General features: G+C 46.1%; 1 protein-coding gene across 3 annotated transcripts in view; it reads right to left on the bottom strand.

Moving 5' to 3' along the window:
* Glt8d2 (glycosyltransferase 8 domain containing 2) overlaps positions 1-6,329 on the bottom strand; it is a 50,454-nt gene extending 44,125 nt beyond the window's left edge. The window contains exon 1 of one of the 3 annotated variants that reach the window (XM_031349001.1): positions 6,127-6,329. The gene's annotated coding sequence lies outside the window, so the exon portion shown is untranslated. The remainder of the gene's footprint in view (positions 1-6,126) is intronic. The other 2 variants (XM_031348999.1, XM_031349000.1) reach the window with 2 other exon arrangements.
* Between the last annotated feature and the right edge of the window lie 241 nt (positions 6,330-6,570).

Genomic DNA, 6,570 nt, shown 5'->3' with positions numbered 1-6,570 from the left:
TTTTTTTTTGGTTTTTGGAGACAGGGTTTCTCTGTATAGCCCAGGCTGTCCTGGAATTCACTCTGTAGACCAAGCTGGTCTCAAACTCAGAAACCCACCTTCCTCTGCCTCTCAAGTGCTAGGATTAAAGGTGTGCGCCACCACTGCCCAGCATACATTTTATTATTTTTAAGTATGTACATGTGTATATTTGGAGTGCCAATGCCTATTGAGGTTAGAGGCTTTAGTGAGCCACATGACGTGGGTGCTGGGAGCCTCACATATCTTTTGTGTGGTGGCTTGAATGAGTTGCTCCCCATATTCTTGGGCATGAACACTTGGTCCCCAGTTAATGGCGCTGTTTGGTTGGTTTAGGAGCTATGGCCTTGTTGGGGAAAGTATGTTACTGGAGTCAGGCTTTCAAGTCCAAAGCCTATGGCATCCCCAGTGTGGTCTTTCTCCTTTCTGCTTGTGGCTCAAGATATGAGCTCTCCACTTGTGTTCCTGCCGTCATACCCGCCACTTGCCATTGTGAACTCTAAAACCCTCTGAACCATAGGCCCAAATAAACTCTTTCTTCGACAAGTTGCCTTGGCCATGGTGTTTTATCACAGCAACAGAACGATAACTGATACACTCTGCAAGCAGCAAGTGATACACCACTGAGCCATCCCGACAGCCCCCGGGGTAGTTAATTGTCAGCTTGATAGGATTTAGAAATCATCCAGGAGGCACACCTCTGTGTCTGTGAGGGTGTTTCCCGAGAGGTTTAACTGAGGTAGAAACACCCTGGGAGTGGCAGGGTCTCATGGGCCAGGGTTCCAGACCACAGGAAAAGGAGAGAGAAGGCAGAGCATCGTCGATTCATCGCGCTAGGGGATCAAGAAGGCGGGGCATCGATTCATTGCTCTGGGCTGCCTTACAACCCATTCCCATCCCTGCCTTCTCTTCCAGGTCGTGTGCCCCATTAGCCAAAATAACCCATTCGTCCTTGATTTCTTTTTGTTGGATGTTTTGTCTTAATGGCTCAAAAAGTGACACCGGGCCCAGTCTATGAGGAGACTGTCTGTGTTCCTGAACGACTGAAGATGGTCCACGAGCCACATCCTCTCCTTCACACACTCCCTGCACACTGTCAAGTTCTCTCATTTCCCCCACCTTCAGTATGCACACGTTCAGTCTCTTCTACTGTCCCCATATCTTTAGCTCCTACCTCCTGAACCCTAACAAGAGCATGGTGGGACATCCCAATCTTGGGTTTCCTCTCTTCTCCCTTACCTTTCTCTCCTGAGGAACTACCATGTTTTAAACATTTACAGTTTCAAACACTATTTATATGACAACTTCACTCCAATCTCTGCCCCTACCCTAGTTCGAGCTTCCCATATGGTCTCCATACTCCTAAATCCCATTGGACACTTGGCATTGCTGCCCAAAGGCATTCACATGTTCCAGTCTGAGCAATCTCCCATAGTCTTTCCCAAACTAGTTATCAACAGCCTCATTTCTCTAATTGTCCCAACAAAAGAGCAGACTGGATGTTATCTCCTCTCTCTCTCTCTCTCTCTCTCTCTCTCTCTCTCTCTCTCTCTCTCTCTCTCTCCACAAACACTGACATGTGTCTTCTTTGTTCTACTTTTCGAATACACCCAGAATTATCACCACCTCCAGGGCCTCCGCCTTGCCGATCTTGACACCATCTTTTGACTGTATTACACTGCCTTATTATCTCCCTTCAGCAAGTTTTCAGCCAAGCCGCTGTGGTGAGCCTGGGAAGTTGTGACTCAGACTATTGTTCTGGGTGCTCTGCTCAGCTCAAAACCATTCCTGCCATTTCAGGCTTCTCTAAGAGCCAGAATGCCGACAGTGCTTCCCAGGATATCTCACAGGAGCACCCTGGGTTTCCTGTCAGACAAACTTCAGCCTTAAAGTCCCTCCACCACCCCGAATCTGGCACTAAGCCTCCTGGTTCTTCATCTCCTCAGTAGCTATCTCGACTGGCTACTACATAACTATATGGTTTGAATATGCTTGGCCCAGAAAGTAGTACTATTAGGAGGTGTGGCCTTGTTGGAGGCAGTGTGTCACTGTGGGGATAGACTTTGAGACCCTCCCCCTAGCTGCTAGAAACCAGTTTTCTGTTTGCTTTCAGAACAAGATGTAGAATTCTCAGAACCTCCAGCACCGTGTTTACCTGGACGCTGCCATGCTCCTGCCACAATGATGATGGACTGAACCTCAGAATCAGTGATCCAGCCCCAATTAAATGTTGTCCTTTATAAGAGTTGCCTTGGTCATGGTGTCTCTTCCCAGCAATGAAAACCCTAACTAAGACAACTGGTTATTATTCCTGCTCCCAGTCTGTTCTCCAAAATGATACATCAGAAGCCTCACAAAAGGTGGGACATAGCTAGGCAGTGCTGGCGCACGCCTTTAATCCCAGCACTTGGGAGGCAGAGGCAGGCAGATTTCTGAGTTCAAGGCCAGCCTGGTCTACAGAGTTCCAGGACAGCCAGGACTACACAGAGAAACCCTGTCTCGAAAACAAAACAAAACAAAACAAAACAAAAAAATTGGGATATTTGTCTCTTTGTTCATAGTCATGTGTTCAGGACTTAGCAAAATAATCTCTCAAGAGTACCGATAGGCCAGGGTGACTGCACAGCCTTGTATCAGGACAACCACCAATGCTGTGTGTTCATCATTAAATCAGCACCCCAGGCCTTGCAGAGACCTCTTCGCACCCTGACATCTTCTAGTTCCTGTGCCTACACTGGCCCTGATGGGTCACACCTCCTAACCAGTCCTTAGGTCTCCCTTCCCATCCTATTTCACCTTACCCCCTTACTGACTCTGCAGTTACCTCCCACCCAGCCTTCCTGTCTCCACCCCTGCTTTCCCCAATCAGTCGTTGTCACAACTGCCACATGGACTGTTTCATTATTTGATATAAAGTCAACAAGAAACATACATGAAGCTTCAGCAGCCCAAGTTTTTTTTTTCTCTTTTTCACTTCACTTGAAACAGTTCAAGTTTAGAAAAGTTAAAAGAGTAAAATACCCATGGGCTCCTCACCAGCTTGCTAGCACATTGTCATGTTTGCTCAACTGTGGTGCACACACACATACATTGAAAATGCACACATTGTGCAACATCACCCTTAAATATCTCAGCGTGCCTCTTTTAGATTTTGTTTTGTTTTTGTGAGGCCAGGTTTCTCTATATAAAAGCCCTTACTGTCCTGGAACTTGCCTCTGACTCCCGAGTGCTGGGATTAAAGGTGTGTACCATCATGCCCAGCTCAGCATGCCTCTTTTAAAAAAATGAGGGTAGGATAAGGGCTGGGGAAATGGTTCAGTGCTTAAGAGTGCTGGCCACACAAGCATGGGATCTGAGTTCAAATCCCTAGCACCTATGTAAAAATCCAGGCACAACCATATGTGTCTATAACTCCAGTGTTCTGGAGGAGCAGAGATGGGAAGGTCGCTGGAGCGATGGATGAAGCGATTGCTTAGGGGAGAAGGAAAAGAAAACAGTACAGGACACCTGGCATTGTCCTTTAGCTTCTACAGTCATAAACCTGGGCCCACACACCTGTGCACACACGTTCACACACACACATATAGAAAAAACACAGACAAAACAGAGACATCCTCCTACATAACCAAAATGGCATGATCACACCTAAGAAAAATAACATTAATGATATCGCCCAATAAGCAACCCATACTCAACCCCCTTCATGCCAGTCTGGTGTCTTATAGCTTGGGTTTCTATCTTTAGTTGATTTTACTCTTATCTTTTCCTTTAAGATTTATCTATTCATTTTACGTATATGTGCTCTATCTGCACATACACCTGTAGGGCAGAAGAGGGCATCGGATCCCATTACAGATGGTCTGTGAGTGAGCCACCATGTGGTTGCTGGGAATTAAACTCAGGACCTCCAGAAGGGCAGTCTGTGCTCTTAACCACTGAGCCATCTCTCTAACTGTGATCTTGAATGTTTCCAGTGCAAAGAATTCACTATGTAGACCAAGCTAGCCTCAAATTCACAGAGATCTACCTGCCTGTGCCTCCTGAGTTCTGAGATTAAAGGAATGCACCCCCCAACCCCAGCCTCCATACTGTTTCTAAAATTGTGCTGTGCTTGTGTCCCAGGTGCTGTACCCGCACCCGTGATGACTAAGGACAGAACTGTGACTCCCTGATGGGTCTCGAAAAAAAAATTATTTTATATGTCAATTCCAATCAGTTGATAGAGCATTTGGGGATTACCAACTTAAGGAAAAATCAGTAGAGATAATGATTGATTAATCAGATCTGCCATGGGTGCAGGTAGGAGCTAGGAAAGACCTGGTTGTCCAAAGGTAAAAGGTAAAAGTGCCCATAAACTGTTGTTGTTGAAAGATTTAAATATTAGAGACTATGTTTAACCCACTAGGAGAACTATCACTAGCAGTGTAACTGAGCAAAGGATACCTGGAGTGATGTGAATGCCTCCCATGGGGCACCGTGACTCCTAAAACTGCTATACCATCTCCCCAAACTGACAAAAGGATCAAGTCCTAAGTGCTTGAACTTTTGGATCCAAACCACAGACTATAGCATTTAGAGGGAGAACACGGCACCCTTGTGGCTGCTCACCAGGAGTGCTATTAAATAGAATTTCATAAAGGAGCCAAAATGAAAACAAGTGTGGTTAGAGCAGAGGGTCCCAGAGCATTCTCCAAGCCACGTTCATGTATGTGATAAAATGCCTCAAGTTTGGGGACCACCAAGTGCTAAATGTCCTTAAGTGACATTCTTTGTTGAGATATTTCTCAGGACATTTCAAGTGTTTTTCTACTTTTGTGCTCTGTCTAAAGGTGTGTGGAGCTCCTTTTCTCATGGGGCTATGTCCTCTTGAACATCCTCTGACATCAAGGAAGCAATAAGAGAATGATGTTTCTTGAGAATGAGGAATGAAAATGTGGCTTAATGAACATGCCTTTCAGAGAGGAGGATGAAGAGCAAAGATGAGAGAGAGAAGAGAGTTGGAGGGGGGGTATTTTTGTGGTGGGATGAAGAAAGCAGGGTCCTGGGGAAAAGGCATGCCAAGAGATGAGGAACTCTTGAAACACCAGAATGTCAGGGAAGAATGCATTAGGGCCAGGGACCTGCCCAGTGTAACATGTGTCACTTCTGTGACCTTCATTGTCATTATCAGCCTGGCCAGGGAAGCAGGGCTCTGTGTGTCACATTTACTTTGTATCTGTATGTCACATGTTACTATGTATCTGTGTGATCTGTGTGTCACATGTTACATTGTATCACTTTATTTCCATTTTGCAGATAAGGAAATGTAGGCACATGGATGTGATATGACCGTAATCAGGCTTATAAAAATCCTCCCAGGTGGCACACAGCCCACACTTTCATTACTGTGGGGTACAGCTCCGTTGTTGGCTGTATCAGTGGAAGGACTAGAATTCCATTATGTAATACCAAAAGGATACTGCCCACAGTGCAATACCAAAACATTTCCAGAAGGAAAAAAAAAGGCAAAATCAACCCACGAGGGTCCCTTTGACCAGCATGGGCCAAACATCCTGCATCTAGTCTTCAGACGCTAAATCGAACACTGTGACTCCTGTACTACAACAAAACCACAGAATTTTATAACTGCCAGCTCTCTTACTGGGTATGGAGGCCTCAGAAGAGTTTCTCAGGACAGATTCCAAAAACATGAATCATAACTCAGTTATGTCATTTTGGCTCAGAACCGACTCACATTAAATGCGAACACTGATCTCTGTCATGTCTAACTCCCGATCTCCAATGCAACTTAAAATCCAATGTAAAACAAACAAAGTAAAAAACAAATTACTGTTAGGGCAGAGATGGAAGAACGGGGCTAGCCTCCGCTCTGCAAAAATAGCAAGATGTGAAAAGCTTGTACACTGAGCATCTTGCGTTTGCTGTGATAGAAAGGTTCTTTACGACGACATTACATTACAAACTAGGGAGCTCCTGAAGGCTGAGGCTGTGAAGGGGGCAGTCTGCCGCCTCCTATTTACTTCTTTGAGTTCACAGCAAAAGAAACAAGTGCTGTAGACAGAGGAGGCGAAATGGATAAAGAATCTTGCTTTTAATTGCTCTGTTTACCTGATGGATGTGAGGGTAGGCTTTGGGCAACTTGGTCTAGAAGCGTTGCAGAGCTGAGCGTTCAAACCACGGCTGACCACGCGGGCGGCTAAGCTTCCCGTTGCTTCAGCTGCTTCCCAGATCCCATTGGAAATCCCAAAGGGCTTAAGAGCCCCACTGCTGTTTCCAAGAGAGTGTGCCTCAGCCGTCCACACCCACCTCCGCTTGCGTTGACTGAATGGCTCGGGTTTCTATCCACTCCTTCAGCAGCTGGGAACCCAAGCCTTGTGCAGGCAGAGGCTGCTCCTGAAACCGCTCCCAGATGTGCTCTTTGCTAAGGCAGGGCAGGTTGGCTGGCTGGGGCAGACTTCCTTGCTCAGCAGTCTTGCAGTCTGCATGTGAAACTCTCTCCAAAACAGGGCTGTTCTGGAGTAAAAGATGCGAACCCAGGGAAGAACAAATGTT

The sequence above is a fragment of the Mastomys coucha genome, unplaced genomic scaffold (genome assembly GCF_008632895.1).
Source record: "Mastomys coucha isolate ucsf_1 unplaced genomic scaffold, UCSF_Mcou_1 pScaffold4, whole genome shotgun sequence".
NCBI lineage: Eukaryota > Metazoa > Chordata > Mammalia > Rodentia > Muridae > Mastomys > Mastomys coucha.
The sequence above is the reverse complement of the archived record's forward strand: the minus strand, read 5'-3'. Positions and strand labels throughout refer to the sequence as shown.